The following is a 6,820-nucleotide window of genomic DNA, read 5'->3' as shown; positions in this document are numbered from 1 at the left end:
GCATGCCAACTAAAACTATTACTAGTTGGAGGGTTTGGCCATGATTAAACGTCTGAGTGAACTCTGGGAGTTGGTGATGGACAGGGAGGCCTGGCGTGCTGTGATTCATGGGGTCGCAAAGAGTCGGACACGACTGAGCCACTGAACTGAACTGAACTGAATCCAATAGCCCAATATGCAAGTTTTTATTTATATACCATAAAATAGTCTGATTGCTGCAAACATATCAAGAGCCAGCTTTTTCTACCAAGTAGTAGTATTAAGTTTATTTGTTTATTTTTTTTATTGGAATATAGTTGATATACAATGTTGTGTTAGTTTCTACTGTACAGCAAAGTAAACCAGTTATACACATATACATATATCCACTTTTGTAAAGATTCTTTTCCCATATAGGTCATTACAGAGTATTTGGTAGAGTTCTCTGTGCTATACAGTAGGTCCTTATTAGTTATCTAATTGTTTCACCCTGCAGCATCTAAAAGGCAACCAGCCTTGTCCATTACCAGAAAGAATACACTCTTATTAGTAGAGAATCATGAACACAGTGGGTGAACTTTTTACATCAAATAAGTATTTAGTGGGCACAACTAATGTCACGTGGATGCTGAGATTATCTCCCTTCAGTTTCCCCTGGGTTTCCCCTTCTGATCTGGCCTCTTGGATAAGTGTCTTCTCTACCAGCAGGTTGCTAACTGATTAGAGAAGCCTGGCTCTCTGTGTGGGTAGGATTAGGTCTTACATTCTTCAGAGTATCTAAGAAACTTTTGTCTTACTAATGATGACCACTGATTATAGCCTAAATTATGCCTTTTACTAACAGAGTCCCTGAATTTCACTTCTTGTCAATCCATGTGAAAAACATAAGAAAGAAGGAGCAGAAGAGAACAAAAAATATCTTCTTTAAAAAATGAATTGACTTGACAAGATGGGAACTTGAGACCCAGAGTGTTGCCAGAGCTGCTCTAGGTCTTTGCTCAAAACCTGCCAACCCCCACCTTTAGCAAGAGTTAATATAAATCTTTAAACTAAAGGCTCCAGAGATAATAAAGGAAGGTACAAACAAAAACCAGATGCAACCAGCTGGGACCAAGATGTTCACAGATCTGACCTCCAAGAGACTCTGCATCTCATTATACATTGATTTTACCATATTATCATATTAAATGACATGACTTCTGATGGCCAAGACCTGACATTAAGAACCAAAAAGGATAAAAAGGAGTGGCACTCCATACCCTGGAAGACTAATGCATATGCCTTCCCATCATTAGCCTCACTCCTCCTCCCTTTGTCATTACTCTTTAAAATTAAATCCCTCTCCTTATCTGGGCAAGAAGTTAATCTGTGGACTTAGTTCCCCCTTCTCCATTCTTTGGCCACTGAACAAAGCTTGTGCTCTGTCTATCTCAGCTTTGGCTTCTTTATTGGGCTGATGGAACTTGAATGGATAAAGAAACCACTCCCTGCCAAGACAGAGAACCAGTGCCTGTCTAGGGCCTGAGCAGGGTCCACAGGACTTAACTTGCTAAGGAATGAGCTCTAAAGCCCCAAATGTACAGGGCAACCTGAGCTAGTGTTATGCACAGTAATTCAACTAGCCTGGATTTGGGAGGGTCAGAATAAGAAAGGGAGTCCAGTTCAGTTCAGTCACTCAGTCGTGTCTGACTCTTTGAGACCCCATGAATCGCAGCACGCCAGGCCTCCCTGTCCATCACCAACTCCTGGAGTTCACTCAGACTCATGTCCATCGAGTCCGTGATGCCATCCAGCCATCTCATCCTGGGTCGTCCCCTTCTTCTCCTGCCCCCTATCTCTCCCAGCATCAGAGTCTTTTCCAATGAGTCAACTCTTCCCATGAGGTGTCCAAAGTACTGGAGCTTCAGCTTTAGCATCATTCCTTCCAAAGAAATCCCAGGGTTGATCTCCTTCAGAATGGACTGGTTGGATCTCCTTGCAGTCCAAGGGACTCTCAAGAGTCTTCTCCAACACCACAGTTCAAACGTATCAATTCTTTGGCGCTCAGTCCAACTCTTCACAGTCCAACTCTTACATCCATACGTGACCACAGGAAAAGCCATAACCTTGACTAGACGGACCTTAGTCGGCAAAGTCATGTCTCTGCTTTTGAATATACTATCTAGGTTGGTCATAACTTCTCTTCCGAGGAGTAAGCGTCTTTTAATTTCATGGCTGCAGTCACCATCTGCAGTGATTTTGGAGCCCCCAAAAATAAAGTCTGACACTGTTTCTACTGTTTCTCCATCTATTTCCAATGAAGTGATGGGACCAGATGCCATGATCTTCGTTTTCTGAATGTTGAGCTTTAAGCCAACTTTTTCACTCTCCTCTTTCACTTTCATCAAGAGGATTTTTAGTCCCTCTTCACTTTCTGCCAGAAGGGTGGTGTCATCTGCATATCTGAGGTTATTGATATTTCTCCCGGCAATCTTGATTCCAGCTTGTGTTTCTTCCAGTTCAGTGTTTCTCATGATGTACTCTGCATATAAGTTAAATAAGCAGGGTGACAATATACAGCCTTGACATCCTCCTTTTCCTATTTGGAACCAGTCTGTTGTTCCATGTCCAGTTCTAACTGTTGCTTCCTGACCTACATACAGATTTCTCAAGAGGCAGGTCGGGTGGTCTGGTATGCCCATCTCCTGAAGAATTTTCCACAGTTTCTTGTGATCCACACAGTCAAAGGCTTTGGCATAGTCAATAAAGCAGAAATAGATGTTTTTCTGGAACTCTCTTGCTTTTTCCATGATCCAGCGGATGTTGGCAATTTGATCTCTGGTTCCTCTGCCTTTTCTAAAACCAGCTTGAACATCAGGGAGTTCACGGTTCATGTATTGCTAAAGTCTGGCTTGGAGAATTTTGAGCATTACTTTACTAGCATGTGAGATGAGTGCAATTGTGCGGTAGTTCGAGCATTCTTTGGAGTTGATGGCTAATTCAAGCAGCTCCCAGGGCCTCTTGGAAATCTAGTCAAACTTAAGGCCACTTAATGTTTGGAGGTGCTCTCATGATAGTACAAAGAAGGAGGAGGAGAAAAAGAAGGAGGGAGGAAGGTGGGAAGAAGAGGGTGGAGAGGGGAGGAAGAGGCAGGGAATAAGAAAAAGAAGAAAATATAACAAGATACTTATGGGCCATTAGGAGTGCAGAATTTGTATTAACTGGACACTACAGATGGGAGTGGTCCAATGCTGAGCCCGAGTTTAAAACTGTCACTAAAACCATTTTTTCTTTTTCAAATCTTTTCACATCTTTGTGATTATGGGTATAACCGTGTTTGGCAATAGCATCTATTTTTCTCATGTTCCTGGCAGCTCGCAGTTCCTTTTCTTAATTGAAAGATTCCAAGGAAGCAAACTATCTGGGTTTCCCACCTAAGGACTGAGATTCCTACCTAAAAGCAATGGGTTTTTAAGAAGGAGGAGAATCAATTGAGAATCTGATGAAAGCTCTCGTCCTGAAATGCACTCCCAAAATGCACACATACAAGAAAATTATGTGTGTATTGAGGGCTTGGGCTCAAGACCTCAAGCGCTGAAGTCCACCCAAATATAAGCTATGGGTCCCGGGTTAAGAACTCTGAAGGGTTTTTCTTCCCAAGATTTTGTTACTTCCCAGTGAAGACAGGACTCAGGAATTGAAGGATGCCGGAGGCTCGGACACAACGCATTAATTTGGTGGTGGAGGAGAGAAGGGTGGGAGGAATGCCAGCACCAATATTTCGAACAGAAGAGGCACCTCGGGGAAAATGCCCAAGACCAACGGCGTCACGACCCAAAGCCACCTCCTAGGCCACGCCTCAGCGTTGCCTGGCAACAGAGCTGCGCCCGGCGCAGTGCGTCCTAGGCGCTTGTTCTCCCCGCTCGCTTCCTGTGGGCGGTGGGAACCGCCAGGCCCGCGGTGAGTTCCCTTACCGCTTTGAAGGGACGTCGGAGCCAGAAGTCCCGGCCCGAAGTTGGACGACGCCGGAGCGTGAGAGGCGAGGCGGAACACCATGCAGGTGGGAAAAGCGGACTCCGGTGACCTTGGGGCAACCCTAAAGGCTTCCCCAGCGGTGTTCCTACAGGAGTTAGGTCCTAACATTTGTTCTCAGTAAGAGCTAAATTTTGCGTCCTTCTCTGTCAGGATTGAAGAGAAATGCAAATGAGTTCTAGGAGAACGCCGTTTTTTTCAAAATTTGAGAGACTTAAGGTTTGTCGCCGAAGGAAACCTTTCACACCTAAATTCTGGAAATCTTACTGCCGCACTATTTATGACTTGAGAAACAGACCATCAGTTTTAACCCAAGTGTAATTCAATTTAAGTATCCTGCCCCATGACATTTAAAAAAAGTCAGAGAGGAGACCCTAATAATCGCATCTGTCTTGAGAAAGCCCAGGTGTCCCTGGAGTTTATTAGACTTTCCTTAATTCCTAACAGGACTTCCCTGGTGACCCATCGGTGAAGAACCCGCCTGCAAATGCAGGAGACACGTTGGATACCTGGGTCCGGAAGACCCACTGGAGAAGGAAATGGCAACCCAATTCTTGCCTGGGGAATCTCATGGACAGAGGAGTCTGGAGGGCTACAGTCCTTGGGGTTGCAAAAGAGTCCCAAACGACTTAGCGACTGAACAATTCATAAAAAGGCTGCCCCACTATTTAAAGCTACGTTATTAACAAGAAGCCTGTGCTTTTATTTCCTTTTTTAAAATCAGAGTAAAATTACCATTTTCCAACTTAGCAAATATCTTCTTTGCACCAGCTCCCCCCAATTAAAACCTTTAGGACTTTTTTGGTTTTACATATTTAATTTTGGTAATTGTGTATGCTGTGTAATTTATTAGGATGTTTTGAACACAAATTAACATAATTTTAATGGATGCTCTTTTTGGATTAATAACAGATTCCTGGAAAGTACATTTTATTCACTATGGAAAAACATTGCACATTTGTCCTGATTTGCATCTAGTCTTCAAGAAATAGGCTGAAATATAATTGAGTAAAGACAACAGCACATTAATCTTTGTTTATTTATTTACTGATTTATTCAACAGCCAGTTATTCAGTGTTATGTGTGCCTCTAAAAAGAGGTTACTATGGGGAAATAAGAGTCAGATATAACTATGTCATGATAAATACCATAATACTTTTGTCATGTGGATTGTGGTGCTTATTTCTATTTTGTTTATTATGATTTCATAGGTGATTTCTTAAAGGCAAGGGAAGATCAGAATATAGAGCATTTACTATTAAATCCCTTTGCAACTAATTCCCATATCAGTTAAGGAGAATAGTGAGAGGTATGAATAAAACCATAAGTATGGGGGCTTCCCAAGGTAGCTCAGTGGTAAAAGAAACCACCTGCCAGTGTAGGAAATGCAGGTTTGCTCCTTGGGTTGGGAACATAGCCTGGGGAAGAAAATGGAAACCTGCTCCAGTATTCTTGTGTGGAAAACCCCATAAACGGAGGAGCCTGGCAGGCTAGTCCATGGGGTGGCAAAAGAGTTGGATACGACTTAGCAGCTAAACAACAACATTGTGATATCATAAATATCAAGAAAGTGTTTTAACAAGAATGACAGCCTTTCCCAAATTCTGTTTAAGAGATCAAATATAATGAATATCCACTGAAAATGACAGCATGGAGCTCATAGGTGACTTTAGAATGGTTTTGAAAGGAGTATTGGTGGTAGAAGCCAAATTTGGACTAGGATGTAGAGTGAATGGGAGATGGAAGTGATTATAGAATATATAGGCAACTATCTTAAGTTTGAGAAGGGAGGGGAAAAAAAAGAGGGTGGTAGGGTGTGTGAAGTGCAGGGAGGGTTTTTTTTTTTTTTTTTTAAAGATGACTACTGGATTTTCTCGTAATAATGAGCTTGGTTATTTGGACCACCTCCTCTGCTGAATATAAGTAAAACTACCTCTGATTCTTAAAAGCATCAGAGGAGCTTTCGCTCAGGCCCTTGGCGCCGGCAGGATGGGCGAGTGTCACGGTCTTCGTACTGCCAGGAAGCTCCGTAGCCACTGACGAGACCAGAAGTGGCATGATAAGCAGTACAAGAAAGCCCATCTGGGCACAGCCCTGAAGGCCAACCCTTTTGGCGGCGCTTCTCACGCTAAGGGAATTGTGCTGGAAAAAGTAGGAGTTGAAGCCAAACAGCCAAATTCTGCCATCAGGAAGTGTGTCAGGGTTCAGCTAATCAAGAATGGCAAAAATTCACTGCTCTTGTACCCAATGATGGTTGCTTGAATTTTATTGAGGAAAATGATGAAGTTCTGGTTGCTGGATTTGGTCGCAAAGGTCATGCTGTTGGTGACATTCCTGGAGTCCGCTTTAAGGTTGTCAAAGTAGCCAATGTCTCTCTTTTGGCTTTATCCAAAGGCAAGAAGGAAAGACCAAGATCATAAATTTTGATGATGAAAGCACGATAGTAATAAATTTTCCTATACCAAAAATAAATAAATAAATAAAAGCATCAGAGGTAACATGATAGAAAACAATGAGATCAAAATCAAGATGAGATCAAAATCAAAGGGAAAGTAGAAAAACAGGTGAATGGATTTCTAGAGCTTCAAAGCTGCTTTTACCCCCAAGGGCATCTTAACAATCTGCAGTTTGGTTCTGGGTATAATCACAAGGTGGGAAGGAACCCAAGAGTTTGGCCTGTGAAAGCATAGGCAACTAATAGGAATATTAACCAGAGATAAACTCATATCTAGGGGAATTCAAACGTTGTCTTGATGCTTAGTGGAGCAGGGGATAAAAAGAAAAGCAATAAAACCTATCCCCACGAAGTTGTGGCTCAAGACAGCTCTCA

The 6,820-nt window shown here is 42.6% G+C and overlaps 1 pseudogene; it reads left to right on the top strand.

The window, feature by feature from the left end:
- Positions 1-5,979: 5,979 nt before the first annotated feature.
- LOC120862137 lies at positions 5,980-6,458 on the top strand (annotated as a pseudogene).
- Positions 6,459-6,820: the final 362 nt, after the last annotated feature.

Source organism: Oryx dammah, unplaced genomic scaffold, assembly GCF_014754425.2.
Source record: "Oryx dammah isolate SB20612 unplaced genomic scaffold, SCBI_Odam_1.1 HiC_scaffold_3, whole genome shotgun sequence".
Taxonomy (NCBI): domain Eukaryota; kingdom Metazoa; phylum Chordata; class Mammalia; order Artiodactyla; family Bovidae; genus Oryx; species Oryx dammah.
This window is presented reverse-complemented; position numbering and strand designations above follow the sequence as displayed.